Below are 19,882 nucleotides of genomic sequence, written 5' to 3'. Positions count from 1 at the left end.
AGGCCCTGGGGGAGCTTTGCAGTATCAAGAGAGTAAAATGTCCTCTGGGTTCATTGAGTGATTATGATTGGCTTCCTTGAATAATTCCATGTATTAGCAGGAAACTGAAACTTGTGACAAAGTTATAAGCATAAACTGTCCCTGGCACAGTTGATAATGAAATATCTTATTCACAGGAACAGAGTGGGAAAGGGAACTTGCGGTTGGGCCATCCCAGTTTCAGATGTCGGTGGAGTACTTAATATTCAGACAATTGTAGTTAGGCCCTACACAAATATTAACAGTTGTGCTCTTTTTTTCTTCCAGTTGTATTGAGATATAATTGACACATAGCTTGTATAAGTTTAAGGTATTTGGGGAAACAGTGGAAACAGTGTCAGACTTTATTTTTTTGGGCTCCAAAACCACTGCAGATGGTGATTGCAGCCATGAAATTAAAAGACGCTTACTCCTTGGAAGAAAAGTTATGAACAACCTAGATAGTATATTCAAAAGCAGAGACATTACTTTGCCGACTAAGGTCCGTCTAGTCAAGGCTGTGGTTTTTCCAGTGGTCATGTATGGATGTGAGAGTTGGATTGTGAAGAAGGCTGAGCGCCAAAGAATTGATGCTTTTGAACTCTGATTTTGGAGAAGACTCTTGAGAGTCCCTTGGACTGCAAGGAGATCCAACCAGTCCATTCTGAAGGAGATCAACCCTGGGATTTCTTTGGAAGGAATGATGCTAAAGCTGAAGCTCCAGTACTTTGGCCACCTCATGCGAAGAGTTGACTCATTGGAAAAGACTCTGATGCTGGGAGGGATTGGGGGCAGGAGGAGAAGGGGACGACAGAGAATGAGATGGCTGGATGGCATCACTGACTCGATGGATGTGAGTCTGAGTGAACTCTGGGAATTGGTGATGGACAGGGAGGCCTGGCGTGCTGCGATTCATGGGATCGCAAAGAGTCGGACACGACTGAGCGACTGAACTGAACTGAACTAAAGGTATACAGCTTAAGGATTTGACTTACATACATCAAGAAGTGATTATCACAGTAAGTTTAGTGAATATCATTTCATAGATACAGGTTAAAAAAAAAAGTTTCTTTGGTTGATGAAAGGCCTTAGGATTCACTCTTAATAACATTCATATACAACACAGGGAAGTATTAGTTATTTTTATCATGTTGTAGGACTTATGTGTCTTATTACTGGAAATTTGACTGCCTTCATCCAATTCCTTCCAAAACCCCCCTTTCCGGTAAACACAAATCTGATAACTTTTTCTAGGAAATGGTTTGTTCATTCATTTTTGGAACATAGTTGGCCTACAACACTGTGTTAGTTCCAAACACAGAATATATGACTTGACATTTTTATGCATTTCAGAATGATCACTGCAGTAAGTCTAGTTATATGTGGGTGTGCTGCTGTGCTCAGTCATGTCCGACCCTTTGCAACCCCATGGACTGTGGCCCATCAGGCTTCTTTGTCCATGGAATTTCCCAGGCAAGAATACCAGAGTGGGTTGCCATTTCTTGCTCCAGTGGAGCTTCTCGACCCAAGGATCAGACCTGTGTTTCTAGTGCCTCCTGCATTGGCAGACAGATTCTTCACCACTGTACCTCCCGGGGAAGCCTTAGTTAGGATATATTATTATACAAACATTTATATAGTTCTAGAATATATTTCCATCACTCATTTATTTTGCAACTGGAAATTTGTACATCTTAAACTTCTTTTACCTATTTCTTTCCTCCCCTCAACATCATTTCCTCTAGCAGTCACCTGGTTTTTTTTTTTTTTTCTGTAACTATGACTGTTTCTGTTTTATACCCTCATTTGGTTTGTTTATGTAGATTTCATATCTAAGTTAAATCATGCATAATTTGTCTTTCTTTGTCTTATTTATTTCACATAGCATAATACCATATAGTTCCATTCACATTGTCATGAATTGCAAGATCTAGCTCTTTTTTCATGGCTAAGTAATATTCCATTGTATATATAGAACATGTCGTTTTTACCCTTTCATTTATTATTGAGCACTTAGGTTGTTTCCATATCTTGATGATTGTAAATAAGGCTGCAATGAACATAGGGGTGCATATATGTTTTCTACTTAGTGTTTTGGCTTTCTTCTGATATATACCCAGGAGTAGCATTGCCTATGGTTATATGGTAGTTCCATTTTAATTGAAGAATCTCCATACTATTTTCCATATTGGCTACACCAATTTACATACCCTCAAATGTTCCAGTGGAGAAGGCAATGGCAACCCACTCCAGTACTCTTGCCTGGAAAATCCCATGGACGGAGGAGCCTGGTGGGCTGCAGTCCATGGGGTTGTGAAGAGTCGGACACGACTGACCAACTTCACTTTCACTTTTCACTTTCATGCATTAGAGAAGGAAATGGCACCCCACTCCAGTGTTCTTGCCTGGAGAATCCCAGGGACGGTGGAGCCTAGTGGGCTGCTGTCTATGGGGTCGCACAGAGTCAGACATGACTGACGCAACTTAGCAGCAGCAGTAGCAGCAAATGTTCCAGAATGAAGGTACCTTTTCTTTATATTTTTGCCAACACTTAATAACAAGTATTTGGTAGTAGTTATTCTGACAGGTATGAGGTGATATCTCCCTGTGGTTTTGATTTGTATTTCCCTGATGACTTGGAATGTTGAAAATCTTTTCATTTGTATGATGACCATTGTATACCTTTCAGGGAAAATATCTATTTAGATCCTCTGCCCACTTTGTAACCAGGTTTTGTTGATGTTGAGTTGTATGAGTTTTTTGTATCTTTTGGATATTAACCCCTTTTAAGTCACAGAATTTGCAAATATCTTCTCCCATTCTACAGCTGGTCCTTTTGTTTTGTTGATGACTTATTTCCCTGTGTAAAATCTTCATAGTTTGATATAATCCTATTTATTTTTAGTTTTGTTTCACCTGTGCAAGGAGCTACATCAAAAAAGAATATTGTGAGGACCAGTGGGAAAAAGTGTAGTGCCATTTTTTTCTAGAAGTTTTATGGCTCCACTTTGAATTTATTTTTGTGCATGGTGAGGCAGAGCAGTCCAGTTTCTCTCGTTTGTGTGTAGTTGTCCGGTTTCCCCACTACCATTTGTTGAAGACTCTATCTTTTCCCAACTGTATATTCTTGTCCTCTTTGATTAATTTTCATTTAAGTGTGGGTTCATTTGTGGGAAATCTGTTTTGTTGCATTGTTCTATGTCTTTTTTTTTGTACCTTTGTATTATAGCGTAAAGTCAGGGAGTATGCTACATTTAGCATTGACCAATCATCTCATGGTTGTTTGTGCTATGCAGGGATTTTTGTCTTTCCAGATAATTTTGGAATTTTTTGGTTCCAGCTCTTTGAAAAATGCCATTTATATTTTGATAGGAATGTTATTAAATCTGTAGATTGCTTTGGTTTTTATGGTCATTTAAACAATATTCTCTAACTTATGAACAGACTATCTTTTTTCCCTGTTTGTGCCAGTTTTTTTTTTTCTTGTCATGTCTTAGAGCTTTTGGAGTACCAGTCTTTTAGCCCTTTGGTTAGATTCATTCCCAGGAATTACAAGTTTTTATGATGCGATGGTAGGTAGGAATTCTTAATTATTTTCTTTATTTCTAATTTACAGTCCACATTTTACTGTAGTGTGTTAGAAATCAGTTCAGGCTGATTATGTCTTTTACTAAATTTTAGAATTTTATTTGTTTACTATATGGGATATCATTTAAAAGACTAATTTAATATAAAAATCACAAAAATATGATAAATCAAGGACTGTAAATTAGGATAGAATAATATTTGTTCAGATTAGAGCACATACCTGTTAGAATTTCAGTCAAGATCAGATCTATTGAGTGGGGAAGCATTGTTCTCCATGACCCTTTTAATTATAATTTTGAATTTGTTACATAACTAGTACTACTGTGGATGTACTATTTAAACATTTGATAATGGTAACAAACTGAAATATATATTTTAGTTGCTATAAATATGAACATTCTAGATTTCATTTTCAACATTCTCTTTAAAATTTGACCTTTACATGTTTGTATTCCATATCATAGTCATAGTGAAGTATTATTTGAACTTTCTTTTAAATTTAATTTTTATTAGATATTGCAATATAGCTGATATACAATGTTTTAGTTTCAGATATACAGCTAAGTGATTCAGTTGTACATATACACATATCTATATACCCATTCTACAGAATATTTAGTAGAATTATCTGTGCTATACAATAGATTCTTATTGATAATCTATTTCACATATAATAGTGTATGTATATTAATACCAATTTCCTAACTTATTCTTCCCTTTACCCCCTGTTTACCCTTTGGTAAACATAAGACTGTTTTTTGAAGACATTGAGTCTGTTTTGTAAATAAGTTCATTTGTATCTGTTTTTCAAGATTCCACATATAAATGCTTTCATATGATACTGTCTTTCTCTGTCTGACTTACTTCACTTATTATGATAATCTTTAGGTCCATCCAAAGAGCTGCATATGGAAAATTCATTCTTTCTTATAACTGCATAGAATTCCATTGTGTTCTACATATTGTGTTCTGTGCATTCCATATACCGCAGTTTATTTATCCACTCATATGTCAATGGACTATGTCTGTCTATTGTCAGTTGTGTTGCAATGAACATTAGGGTGCATGTATCTTTTCAAATTATGGTTTCAGCTCTGTTTTCCATTTCCATGCTTAAGCATACCACCTCACTCTCAGATGAGAGTTTTAGAGAGAGCTCTGTGAAAACTTGCTCCTCCCTTCCTTCCTTCTAGGCTATGCTTGGTTGCATCTTCTATCCTACTTCAACAAAAGTGTTGATATTTTTTCATTGGTCAGCAAATTCTCCACCCTGCCTCCTATTCTGCTGGGTGTTATAGTTTTTTCTTCCTTGTAATTCATCCCATATTTCCCAGAAGAATCTCACTGAGATGTGGAGCAAACTCTATGTGTTATCTGGCATCTCAATCTGAAGCTAAATAGTGTTTTCCCTTAATAGTTTATAGTTTGGCCTTGAAAGACTAAAGTCTTTCATTGGGACACACCTAAATATATGAGGAAAAATAGACCAAGGGCTTCCCAATCATCTCTTTTTACATATCAAAACTTATTGTAGATCTCTTCTTACTAGATTTATGGGACAAATATCAAACTTTTCATCTTTGATGTCATAGTGAGATTTCAAAGATAACTGGCCCTTGTTTGGAAGATCTCAGGATTTATTAGGGAATGATGATAAATAAATACAACTATACAGTGGTTTTTTTTTTTTAAGATAACAATACAAGTAGAAAAATTACTTAATAGGAATAAATTCCTTTTCCTGTTAATGCAAGAAAGTCTATATAGGAGAAGTCATATTTGAGATGAATGTTCTTCCTCTTCTTTCCCCACCTAGTCCTTTGCTTCTTTCTATATTCTCTTTTTTTTTTTCTTAGCTGCTGCTGCCATAAGTTCACTTAAGCCAAGTGTGGGACATGTTCAATTCCTTCATAGGAATTTATGAAAAATCCTTCTCAATATTTAGTATTTAATTCTTATATGATCTAAGACCTCATACATAGCTTCTCTATAAAATTCACCTAAAAAGCTAGAGATTATGGACATACCCATGGAAATTAACACCTTTCTTTAAAACATCAGTATGATTCTTTAAAATTCTACCTTTATAAGAAATTTGAATAAATTGGCATGAATAGTAAAGTCAAAGGATTCATTGCAATAAATACATGTTTATTGCAATTTTTAAAATTTGCCTAGCCTTCTACATGTAAACTGATGACTTCAAGTGGTATTTATAAATGGAACCCTCACATTTGTATTTTTTTCTATGCATTTTCCTGCTGAGATGTAGACTCTTATCCTACAGCTACATGATACCTCGTTATTTCATGGCACATATAACCAAATCCTGCCAGTTGAACTCGTGGTTTCTCCTCCAGTCCAGTCCCTCTCCTGACTTCCCTTACTTAGTGAATGCTTCCATCATGTGTCTGGAATCATGGTTCAACTCAGTCCATTTGTTTCCATTAGGGTTCTTTTGCTTCAAGAAACAAAGGCTGACTAAAATCTGAAGAATTCTTTGTTTTATCTACTTGATTGTTTAATTGCTGCCTTTTTACCACACTGATGAGAGGAATTCACCAGCCTAGAGTTATAGGGATGTCTGTACACAACCTCCAACCCTGGGATGATGAGACCAACAACATTTGACTAGCCACATAAACACATAGTCTGTGGTAGGAGGACACAGTGCACACTAAGAGTCCACCCGGGAGTTGCACTTGAGAACAGAATGAACCACCAGACACGAGGGAGGCTTTCGAGTATCAGAAAGGTAAAACTGTATCTGAGTCCAATGGAGACTTCCTTGAATAATTACAAGTGCCAACAGTGAATTGAAATTTATTACAAGGGTATAAGCAGAAACTGTTCCTTATATATTTGATAGAGAGACATCTTACCCACAGGAGCAGGGAGAGCAGGGAGGAGAAGTTCCTGTTGGGCCATTTCAGGTTCAGAGGTCAACCAGGCACCTAATATTCAGACAACTTCAGTTAGGCCTTCAGTTCAGTTCAGTTCAGTTCAGTTCAGTCGCTCAGTCGTGTCCGACTCTTTGCGACCCCATGAATCGCAGCACGCCAGGCCTCCCTGTCCATCACCAACTCCCGGAGTTCACTCAGATTCATGTCCAACGAGGCAGTGATGCCATCAAGCCATCTTATCCTCTGTCGTCCCCTTCTCCTCCTGCCCCCAATCCCTCCCAGCATCAAAGTCTTTTCCAATGAGTCAACTCTTCACATGAGGTGGCCAAAGTACTGGAGTTTCAGCTTTAGTATCATTCCTTCCAAAGAAATCCCAGGGCTGATCTCCTTCAGAATGGACTGGTTGGATCTCCTTGCAGTCCAAGGGACTCTCAAGAGTCTTCTCCAACACCACAGTTCAAAAGCATCAATTCTTTGGCGCTCAGCCTTCTTCACTGTCCAACTCTCACATCCACACATGACCACAGGAAAAACCATAGCCTTGACTAGACGGACCTTAGTCAGCAAAGTAATGTCTCTGCTTTTGAATATGCTATCTAGGTTGGTCATAACTTTTCTTCCAAGGAGTAAGTGTCTTTTAATTTCATGGCTGCAGTCACCATCTGCAGTGATTTTGGAGCCCCAAAAAATAAAGTCTGACACACTAACACTGTTCAGTGTTAAATATGAATGATACCATCTATTTCCCATGAAGTGTGGGGAAACAGTGGAAACAGTTAGGCCTTAGACACCTGTTATGTGTTTTTCTTCCCTTCGGGTTTATTGAGATGTAATTGACATAGAGCTTGTATAGGTTTAGGATGTATAACTTAATGATCTGACTTACATATACCATGAAGTAATTATCCCAGTAAGTTTAGTGAATATTCATCATCTCATAGTACAATTGAAGAAACAGAAAAAAAAACTTTCACCTGGTAAGAATCTTAGGATTTTCTCTCAGGATCATTCATATTTAACACTGAACGGTGTTAGTTATTTTTATCATGTTGTACATTATATTCCTAGTACTTATTTAGTTTATAATTGGAAGTTTGTATATTTTGACTGACTTTATCCAATTCCCATCTACTGTCACCCTTTCTGGTAACCATAAGTCTGAACTCTTTTTAAGATTATTTGTTTGTTTTAAGTATAGTTGACCTACTATACTGTGTTAGTTACTGACACACAACATAGTGATTTGATAGTCTTGTACATTTCAAAACAATCATTACACTAAGTGTAGTTATGATGTCACCATACAAACCTGTTAAATAGTTCTGAACTATACTCCCATTACTGTACATATTATACCTGAAATTCATTTATTTTGCAACTGGTAGTTTGTACATCTTAAATTTCTTTACCTATTTCTCTCTTCTACCCACCACTGTACCTTCAGGTAATCACCTGTTTCTTTCTGTAACTATAACTCTGTTTCTGTATTATGCTGACTCATTTGTTTATGTAGATTTCACATATAAGTGAAATTATGCACTATTTGTCTTTCTTTGATTTATTTCACTTAGCATAATACCCTTTAGATCCATCCATGTTGTCATGAATGATAAGATCTGGTTCTTTTCCATGATTAAGTAATATACTATTGTACATAGAAACCACATCTTCTTTACCCACTCATGTATTGATGGGCACTTAGATTATTCCATACCTTGACAATTGTACATAATACTGTAATAAATAGTTATGGTGGTTCTTGTTCAGTCACTAAGTCATATCCAACTCTTTGTTACCCCATTGACTATAGCACAACAGGCTTCTCTATCCTCCACTTTCTCCCAGAGCTTGCTCAGATTCATGTCCATTGAGTCGATGATGCTATATACTCTCTGTCACCCACTTCTAATTTTTCCTTCAATCTTTCCCAGTATCAGGGTCTTTTCCAATGAGTCAGCTCTTTGCATCAAGTGGCCAAAGTATTGGAGCTTTAGCTTCAGCATCAGTCCTTCCAGTGGCTATTCAGGGTTGATTTCCTTTATGATTAACGCTTCTGACCTCCTTGCAGTCCAAGGGACTCTCAAGAGTCTTCTCCAGCACCACAGTTTGAAAGCATCAGTTCTTCAGCACTCAGCCTTCTTTATGGTCAGACTCTTACATCTGTGCATGACTACTGGAAAAACCATAGTTTGACTATATGGACATTTGTTGACAAATTAATGTCTCTGCTTTTTAATGCACTGTCTAGATTTGTCATAGCTTTCCTTCCAAGGACCAAGCATCTTTTAATTCCATGGATGCAGTCACTGTCTGCTGTGATTTTTTGAGCTCAAGAAAATAAAAATTGTCTCTGCTTCCACTTTTTCCCCTTGTATTTACCATGAAGAGATGGAAACAGATGCCACGATCTTAGTTTTTCAATGTTGAGTTTCAAGACAGTTTTTTCACTCTCTCTTTTCACCTTCAGCAGGAGGCTCTTTAATTCCTTTTTGCTTTCTGCCATTACAGTACTCTGTGTATAAGTTAAATACATGATGTACTCTGTGTATAAGTTAAATAAATAGGGTGACAAGTACAGCCTTGTAGTACTCCTTTCTCAATCTTGAACCAGTCAGTTATACCATGTCCCAGTCTAACTGTTGCTTCTTACCTACATATAAGTTTCTCAGGAGACAGGTAAGGTGGTCCGGTATTCCCATCTCTTTAAGAATTATCCACAGTTTTTTGTGATCTACACATTCCCAGTTGGCACTAGAGGTAAAGAACTCACCTGCCAGTATAGGAGACATAAGAGACCTGGGTTTGATCCCTGGGTTGGAAAGATTCCCCTGGAGGAGGGCATGGTAACCCACTCTAGTATTCTTGCCTGGAGAATCCCATGGACAGAGGAGCCTGGCTGACTACAGTCCATGGGCTTGCAAAAGAGTCGAGCACGACTGAAGTGACTTAGCGGGCATGCCTACACAAATGTTTAGTGAAGTCAAGGAAGCAGAAGTAGATGTTTTTCTGTAATTCTGTTGCTTTATCCATGATCCAACAAATGTTGACAGTTTGATCTCTGGCTCCTCTGCCTTTTCTAAACTCTTCTTGTACATCTGGAAATTCTTGATTCACACGTAGCTAAGCATAGCTTAAAGGATTTTGAGCATTACCTTTGCTAGCATGTGAAATGAGCCTGATTGTTTTGTAGTTTGAACATTCTTTGGCATTGCCTTTCTTGGGATTGAAATGAAAACTGACCTTTTCCAGTCCTGTGGCCACTGCTGAGTTTTCCAAATTTGCTGGCATATTGAATGCAGCACATTAACAGCATTATCTTTTAGGATTTGAAATAGCTCAGCTGGAATTCCATCACCTACACTAGCTTTGCTCATAGTAATGCTTCCTAAGGCCCACTTGACTTTGAACTCTAAGATGTCTGGTTTTAGGCATGTGACCACACCATCATGGTTATCTTAGTCATAAGACCTTTTTGATATAGTTCTTCTGTGCATTCTTGCCACTTCTTAATCTCTTCTGCTTTTGTTAGGTCCCTACCATTTCTGTCCTTTATCATGCCTATCTTTGCATGAAATTTTCACCTGATACCTCCATCTTGAAGAGATCTCTAGTCTTTCCCATTCTATTGTTTTCCTCTACTTCTTTGCATTTTCCATTTCCTTGCTGTTCTCTGGAACTCTGCATTCAGTTGGATATATCTTCCTTGCCTTTCACTTCTCTTCTTTTCTCAGTTACTTGTAAAGCCTGCTAGACAACCACTTTGCCATCTTGCATTTCTTTTTCTTTAGGACTGTATCAGTCACAGCCTCCCATACAAACCTTTGTCCGTGGTTCTTCAGGCATTCTGTCTACCAGATCTATTCCCTTGAATCTATTCATCACCTCCAACTGTATAATCATAAAAGCTCTGATGCCTCTTGTGAAATCTGTATGCAGGTCAGGAAGCAACAGTTAGAACTGGACATGGAACAACAGACTGGTTCCAATAAGAAAAGGAGTACGTCAAGGCTGTATATTGTCACCCTGATTATTTAACTTATATGCAGAGTACATCATGAGAAATGCTAGACTGGAAGAAACACAAGCTGGAATCAAGATTGCTGGGAGAAATATCAGTAACCTCAGATATGCAGATGACACCACCTTATGGCAGAAAGTGAAGAGGAACTAAAAAGCCTCTTAATGAAAGTGAAAGAGGAGAGTAAAAAAGTTGGCTTAAAGCTCAATATTCAGAAAACGAAGATCATGGCATCCAGTCCCATCACTTCATGGGAAATAGATGGGAAAACAGTGGAAACAGTGTCAGACTTTATTTTTTTGGGCTCCAAAATCACTGCAGATGATGACTGCAGCCATGAAATTAAAAGACACTTACTCCTTGGAAGAAAAGTTATGACCAACCTAGATAGTATATTCAAAAGCAGAGACATTACTTTGCCGACTAAGGTCCATCTAGTCAAGGCTATGGTTTTTCCTGTGGTCATGTATGGATGTGAGAGTTGGACTATGAAGAAGGCTGAGCATTGAAGAATTGATGCTTTTGAACTGTGGTGTTGGAGAAGACTCTTGAGAGTCCCTTGGACTGCAAGGAGGTCCAACCAGTCCATTCTGAAGGAGATCAGCCCTGGGATTTCTTTGGAAGGAATGATGCTAAAGCTGAAACTCCAGTATTTTGGCCACCTCATGCGAAGAGTTGACTCATTGGAAAAGACTCTGATGCTGGGAGGGATTGGGGGCAGGAGGAGAAGGTGACGACAGGATGAGATGGCTGGATGGCATCACTGACTTGATGGACGTGAGTCAGTGAACTCTGGGAATTGGTGATGGACAGGGAGGCCTGCGTGCTGTGATTCATGGCATTGCAAAGAGTCGGACACGACTGAGCAACTGAACTGAACTGAGTGGCCTAGTGGTTTTCCCTACTGTCTTGAATTTAAGCCTGAATTTTGTAATAAGGAGCTGATTGAGTCAGTCAGTTTCAGATCTTGTTTTTGCTGACACTATAAAGCCTCTCCATCTTCGGCTGCAAAGAATATATCAATCTGATTTTGGTATTGACTATCTGGTGATGTTGATGTGTAGAGTCATCTCTTGTGTTCTTTTTTTTTTTTTATTTTAATCTCTTGTGTTCTTGGTCAAGGGTGCTTGCTATAACCAGTGTGTTCTCTTGACAGAACTCTGTTAGCCTTTGTCCTGCTTCATTTTGTACTCCAAGACCAAACTTGCCTGTTATTCCAGATATCTCTTGACTTTCTACTTTTCCATTCCAATCCTCTATGATGAAAAGGACATCTTTTTATGGTGTTAGTTCTAGGTCTTGAAGTCTTCATAGCACCAGTCAACTTCAGATTCTTCAGCATTAGAGGTAGAGGTATAGAGTTGGATTACTGTAATGCTGAATTTTTTGCCTTGGAAACAAACTGAGATCATTCTGTCATTGTTGAGATTGCACCCAAGTACTGCATTTTGGACTCTTGTTGACTGTGTGGGCTACTCCATTTCTTCTAAGGGATTCTTGCCCACAGTAGTAGGTATACTGGTCATCTGAATTAAATTTGCCCATTCCTGTCCATTTTAGTTCACTGATTCCTAAGTTGTTGATGTTCACTTTTGCCATCTCCTGCTTGACCGTGTCCAATTCATCCTGATTCACGGACCTGACATTCCAGGTTCCTATGCAATGCGGTTCTTTACAGCTTCAGACTACTCTCACCGCCAGACACATCCACAACTAACTGTCATGTCTTCTTTGGCCCAGCCACTTCATTCTTTCTGGAGCTATTAGTAATAGCCCTCTGCTCTTCCCCAGTAGTATATTGGATACCTTCCAACCTGCTGGGCTCATCTTCCAGTGTCTTTTTTTTTTTGGTCTCATTTATATTCTTCCTGGCATTCTTGCGGCAATAATACTGAAATGATTTGTCATTTCCTCCTCCAGTGGACCATGTTTCTTCTCTGTGATCTCTCTGTCTTGGGTGGCTCTCCATGAATCGCTCATTGCTTTATTGAGCTATGCAAGCCCCTTTGCCACAACAAGTTTTGATTCACGTAGGGGAACCATGCACCAATTTACACACCCACAATCCCTTAGCATGAAATTTCCATTTTTTCATATCCTTACCAACACTTGTTATTTTATGTCTTTTTAATAATCATTATTCTGACAGGTGAAGTGATATCTCATTGTGTTTTTTTTAAAGATTTTTTAAAATGTGGACCATTTTTTAAAGTCTTTGTTGAAACTGTTATAATACTGCTTCGGTTTTATGTTTTGGCTTTTTGGCCATGAGGTATGTGGATCTTAGCTCCCTGACTAGGAATTAAACCCACGGCCCCCTGAACTGGAAAACGAAGTTTTAACCACTTGACCATCAGGGAAGCCCCTTCACTGTGGTTTCAATTTGCATTTCCTTGATGATTAGTGATGTTGAAAACTTTTTTATTTGCTGATGACCAAATATCTATTCAGAGCCTCTGCCCATTTGTTAATCTGTTTATTTTGTTGATGTTGTGTTGTAAAAGTTCTTTGTATCTTTTGGATATTAATCCCTTATAACTCACATCATTTACAAATATCTTCTCCCATTCTGTAGCTGATTCTTTTGTTGACAACTTATTTCTCTGTGCAAAAGCTTCATAGTTTGATGTAATCCTATTTGCTTATTTTTGCTTTTGTTTCACCTGTGTTGGGAGACATAAAAACATATTGTGAGGACCAACAGCAAAAATTGTACTGCCATTTTTTTCTAGAAGTTTTATGGCTTCATTTGTGAATTTATTTTGTGCATGGTGTGATAGAGCGGTCCAGTGTGATTCTTTTGAATGTAGCTGTTCAATTTTCCCATTGCCATTTGTTGAAGAGTCTTTTCCCCATTGCAATTCTTGCCCTCTTTATCATAGATTAATTTGCCACATAAATGTGAGTTTGCTTCTGGTATCTCTAATTAGTTCCATTAATCTTTGTGTCTGTACTTTTGTGCCAAGTACTGTTTTGAATACTGTAGCTTTGTAGTAGAGTTTGACATCATGGAGTGTAATCCTCTCACTTTATTTTTCCTTCTCCAGATTGTTTTGGCTATTCAAGGTGTTTTGTGTTTCCATATAAATTTTGGAATTATTTTTCCTAGCTCTGTGAAAAATTCCATTGGTATTTTGATAGGAATTGCATTGAATCTCTAGATTTCTTTGTATAGTATGGTCATTTAAACAATAGTCTTCCATTTTATAAATGAGTATATTTTCTCATGTTTGCATTATATATAGCTTTTTTTTTTTTAATTCATGTCTTAGAGTTTTGTGAGTACAAGTATTTTATCTCTTTAATTGGATATGTTCCTAAGTATTTTGTTCTTTTTGATGTAATGGTAGATTGAATTCTTTTCTTAATTTTTCCACTCCTTTTATTTAATTTTAATTTCTAATTGACATTTTACTGGAATGTGTTATAGATGAATTCTGGTTGATTTTGTCATTCACTAAATTTTAGAATTCTTGTTCAATATATTGTACATAATTTATAGTAATAATTTAATATATCACAATGCTAATTTGTGGATTATAAATTAGGATAGAATAATGTTTTTTCAAATTAAACCACACACGTGTTAGAATTTCAGTCAAGGTCAGATCTATTGAGTGGGGGAGCATTGTTCTTTGTGACCCTTTTCATTATAATGTTGAATCCATTACATAGAACTACTCTGGAAGTACTTGTTAAACATATGATAAAGCTAACAAAGTGACTGAAATATATTTTTAATTACTACAAATTTGCACATTGTAGATTTCACCTTTCACATTCTGTTTTAATCTTAACATGTATAAATTTTATATCTAGTAATAATTAGTTATAATTTGCCTTTTAAAATCTTTTATTTTTAATTTTATTAGAATACGGTTGATGTACAGTATTCTGTTGGTTTAAGGCTTACAGCTAAGCTATTCAGTAAAACAGACACATGTATCCTCTCTTTCAGATTCTTTTCTTTGAAGCATTCCAGTGCTGGAGCCTGCAGGCTGTTAGATGGCGCCTGGTATTTGTGCAAAAATAGAGACCTTCAGGTGAGCTCAAGCATATCACTATTTCCTGGGGCCTCTGCCACCAGTGTCCTTGGCCCTTCAATGAGCCGTAGCCAACTATGACCTCCCCAGGAGATGCTCCAGGACCCAGAGGTAAGTCTAACTCAGTATCCTATGGAGTCACTACTTTGTGCTGGGTCCCAGTGCATGTGAATTTTCATGTGTGCCCTTCAAGAGTAGAATCTGTTTCTCCTAGTCCTTTTGAAATTCCTGCACTCAAGCCCTGCTGGTCCTTAAAACCAAATATTCTGGGATCTTCTCCTCCCAGTGCCAGACACCCAGGCTGGGGAGACTGATGTGTGGCTCAGAATTCTCACTCTGGTGGGAGAACCTCTATGATATAATCATTTTCCAATTTCTGCATTGTCCACCCAGTGGGTTATGGGACTTGATTACATGGAAACGCTCGCCACTACTGTTGTCTCATTGTGGCTTCTTCTTTGCGTTTGGATGTAAAATATTTTTGGTTGATTCCAAGTTCATTAGTTTTTTTAAATTTTTTTATGTATGGTTGTTCAGCATTTAGTTGTGATTTTGCTGTTTTTGTGAAGGAGGTGAGCTCAAGTCCTTCTAATCTGCCACCTTGTCTGGAATCGAGCAGCTGCTTTTACTCTGGATGCTTGCTGACCCTGTCCTCGGTGTGTCCCGGCCATTATTCCTCTGATATGGGTTGTGCAGGTGTAGCAGCCAGTTCTTGCTCCCCAGAAGGCCTACACAGTGTTAGTGGCGGCACTGCTTGAGCTCTTCCAGCACAGCAGGGTCAGTCCTCGCTGTTGCTCATAGGTTCCCTAGCAGAGGCAGTTGCCTGTACCCACTCCCCGGAGCTTCTGTAGGTGGTGTCCTGTTTCTTGAGAGCACACACGCAGGGAAAGAAGCTCCTAGGGTGGTCTTGCCCTCTCCTCATGCCCACCCCCCCTCCCCTCCCCCGCAACAAGGGCACCTTGCTACTCTGTGCGGGCACAGAGCCCTTCTGACTGCACCCTCATTGAACCACTACAGCCTCATCAGCCTGCCTCTGTGCAGCCAACCTGAGTCCTTTCCCTGGGTCTCATCTCCAAAGGCTAAGCTTCAGCGCCCAGCCTCCACCCACACCCATGGGGGAACATCTCAGGCTGGGCAGTGTGTGGTGGGAGTGCGGGCCAATAGGTCAAGTGTTTTTATCATTAAAGGGTGTTGTATTGTTGTCAAATGACTTTTTTCTACATATATTGAGATAATAATGTCATTTTTATATTTTATTCTATTAATGTGATATATTTCTTGATTAACATATTTAACTATCCTTGTATCCCAACAAAAATAATCACTTTGTCATGGTGTATTATCCTTTTAATGTGTTCTTAGTTTCCTAATTTTTTTTGGAATTGTTGCATCCATAGTCATCCGAGATATTGGTGTGGTTGTTTTGAGATTTGGATCAAATACCCGGGACAGTTTGGATCTTCCTTCTTCCCAGCACTGTAACTAAACCCAATTCATTTTCTATCTGGCCCTGTTCTCTAGTTTGCTATTTGTCTCTTATTACCAAGATCTTTTATTGCAATGATTTTTTTAGAGTTAGTAATAATATGTTTATCTATGTGAATTTTTGGATGAACTTTCTCCCCACATTCTTCTATAGCTTTTGCTGTTTGTATTTCTCATCAGTGTCATCACTGTATCCATACTGTCCAGCAAGTAAAAAATCTGAAGTTCTGGCAGTATCCCTCACACTTTAGAAATCCTTTTAATGTCAAGTTTCTCTAGGTACTCCTGAAATCATCAGCATCAGAATGATCGAGCTTCTGAAACAAGAAGCAGAGGCTGGACAGCAATTAGATAGTGACTATTAATTTTATACACAAATATTTGTGGAGTCAATAGTATAAAGAAGACGGATATGTAACAGTTAGAGGTGTTATATAACATGCACATGTTGGGGAGCTGGGATGTGGACCCAGGTAGTCTAACTGTAGAGCCTGGCATCTCTATTATGTACCTAATGGTCTTGCTTCAGTTAGAGCTCTTTGAGGTTCTGTGGAATAGATGAATGGGGCAGTCTGACATCAATTTGAAGCACTTATATTTTTAGTGGATTTTTAAAAGTTTTGGTTAGCTTTTTATTAGGCAAGACATCATTTAATTAAATACAGTATCTATAGAAACCATATTGTTATAATATTATTTCCTAATTTTATTCTGACTTGCAGTATCATTTCCATAAGAATGAACCTTATTGATGGAGTTCACTGATAATATTTATAGAAGTCTGTGGTTCAAGTCTGAGACATTTAATATCATCAATATGACTAATAGGAACAGAATTTCCTCTGGTAGAAACCATCTTAATGGTGGTCTTGTTTATCAACCATAATCAATGAAAACTTTATTGGTTATCAGCTATGTACAGCTATAGAATCTGGATTAGAAGAGAAAATAAAACATTAAAAAGTCTAGTCCTCAGAAAAATTGCAATTGAGTTAGAATCATATGGTATGTTGCCAAAAAAGTGCTCCAAAAGGGGGTTAATTTAAAATTGAGCCAGTAACATTTTGGTTTTGAAAAGTCTAATTCAGATAATCTGCACCAGAATTGTCACACCTGTCATTTAACATGCCCCCAGGTAGTGTAATGGTGACTGGACACTAGAAATACCTGAGATTCTGAATTAGAGGGGATCTTGAGTCAGTATTTTAAAGAAAACGAACTAATACAGCTTCCAATAAGGGTTTCTAAATAAGTCCGTGTTAAGAATCATTATTCTGGAGTATACATTCCTGGCATTAGAGAATGTATCATCTTTGTATCCTCAGCACCTTGCAAAAGATCATTGACAATATTTCTGGAGAGGAAGCCCTCATTTTCTCCTCTAGACTTGTCCACCTGTCCCTATTTCTAGTACCCTCCACTCTTTCCTAACTTGGGGGACTGTATCATTCCACACAATTTTAAACTTCAAAAACCTGGGAGTAACTGTACATTTTGTCTTTTCTTTTTTAGTAAAAGGAAATCATGAAATTCTTTCCCGTTTCCCTTCTGAATACTTCTAAAATCAGTCCGCTTTTTCTATCTAGCTTCCTATATGCCAATCAACAAGTTTCTCATCTTGACAATAGCCTCTTAATTGGTTCTTTCCTGTAGGAATCTTTCCTGTAGGTTCTTTCTACCAATAACCCATATTTCATCCAGTGTTTTCCCTGAAATGCCAATCTCATCAAACTGTTTTCTGCTTAAAAACCTTCAGCAGCTTCCAGTTACCTATCCCCATGTCATCTGGAGGGGGTCCAGGCTATGGCCCTTTTTATCTTCAGCATTTTTTCCCACTTCATCTTTAGCTACTTATCACCCTACCCCCAAGCCATACTGAACTCATAATCAGCTCCCTCCAGGTTCTTGCACGCACCTCTCAGCTTTCACACACTCTCCAGTCTTGTAACTGTATTGCTGCTTCTTTCCCTTAACTCAGTATCATGGCAACCTCCTCTGGCCACTCAGTCTAGCTAGGTTATTGTACTGTAAGCTCCCACAATATATATATTATTTCTTATATCAGAGAAATAATTCATTTCTTATTTCTGTAAGAAATAAATGTGGGAGCAATCATTTCTTATAGCACTTTATCATCAATTGTTGTTAAAATTTCAGTATTCCTACCCAGCAGTTCCATTAAGGAAGGTGCTGCTTTTTATTTTTAATAAGGCTCTACTTCTAACACTTCAGTTGAATAGAGAATCAGTAAATAACTTAAATGACAAATGATGCAGTTAATTAGGATCTGAAAAGCTCTAGGTCAAAATGATGATGCTGGCTGGGAAGATGACTGTGGTAACAATACATAATAATCATGGAGACCATTGTTGAGAGCTGACAGTCTGGGCCCTATGTATTAATTATATCATTTAGTCATCATTACCATCCTCCTGTGCAGTTACTACTACTTTTTTAAGGATGAGGGAACTGAAGCTTGGAAACGTCACATAATTTGCACAGGGTTACACAGCTAGTAACTAGTAAAGTCAGAAGCCAAATCTAAACAGCAGATTGCAGTTACTACTTGGCACACTGCTCTCATAAGGACTAGGTCAGTATCTATCAGATTTAGGAATTTTACAGAGCAGTATAATTTTGCAATTAAAAAAGGAGGGATTAGAGTGCAGATAAAATGATATCTAACCAAAGTTTATTACCAGTTTCACTATTTACAATAGTTATCAGCTATCCCATAATTTCACAAAAGGTCATTTGTTCTTAAACAGTTTGAGAAAACAGTCCTTCTCAATATAGAAAATTGCTATTGTTACTCCAACCTTGGTACATTATATTTTGTCCTTATATCAGTGAATATGTTTTACAAGTAAACTTTAAAGACATGTTAGGGTCCTGAGATACTGAAAAACTACTATGATAAAGTAGTTTTGAAAAACTAAACCCATGCATCCAAGAAAACTCAAACTTTGAAAAACTTTTCACGAGTATGCATTTTGGTAAATATATTTTAATCCACAACTACTTACAATGTATAGTCAGATGACCGAGTCCAAATTTAATCTTGAAAACATTCATGGCAGCAATAGAGAAACTGCCTAATTTATCATTACAATAAATGTGTTGAAGAAATGTTAAATCTAGCACACTTGATACACGTGTATGTTTTTTAAAATTTCTTTACAATAGATATGAACATGTGACATGATTACTAATTATAGCAAATTATATTGGCTTTCCAGTTACATAGTAATGTTAAATTTTTAAAAATATGCTTATTTAAAATAATCTATTAAATAAAAATATTATTATATATTGTTGATTATATACCAATTTATAGAAAAATATATTGGTGCTTTGTGAATAATAACCCAACTTTAAGATATAAAGAATTTGAAAATCAAGAAGTGCCCAAGACCTTGAAGTTATCAGACCTTCATACAAGGAACTTAAAATTTTCAGTGGTAACCCAAAAGGTCAGATAACAAGCTTTTCATATCTAAAATTCTAAGGCCTTGTTGAGATATTGCAAAGAATAAATGTTAAAATATACACACATGCACACACACAGTTTTTAGGGTTATACTTGAGGAAGTATGGGCTTCCCTGGTGGCTCAGAGGTTAAAGCATCTGCCTGGAATGAGGGAGATCCAGGTTCGATCCCTGGGTCGGGAAGATCCCTTGGAGAAGGAAATGGAAACCCACTCCAGTACTCTTGCATGGAGAATCCCATGGAGGGAGGAGCCTGGTAGGCTACCATCCAAGGTGTCGCCAAGAGTTGGACATGACTGAGTGACTTCTGTTCACCTCTTCACTTGAGGAAGTAATGG

This window comes from Oryx dammah, unplaced genomic scaffold (assembly GCF_014754425.2).
Source record: "Oryx dammah isolate SB20612 unplaced genomic scaffold, SCBI_Odam_1.1 HiC_scaffold_18, whole genome shotgun sequence".
NCBI classification, from domain to species: Eukaryota; Metazoa; Chordata; class Mammalia; order Artiodactyla; family Bovidae; genus Oryx; species Oryx dammah.
This window is presented reverse-complemented; position numbering follows the sequence as displayed.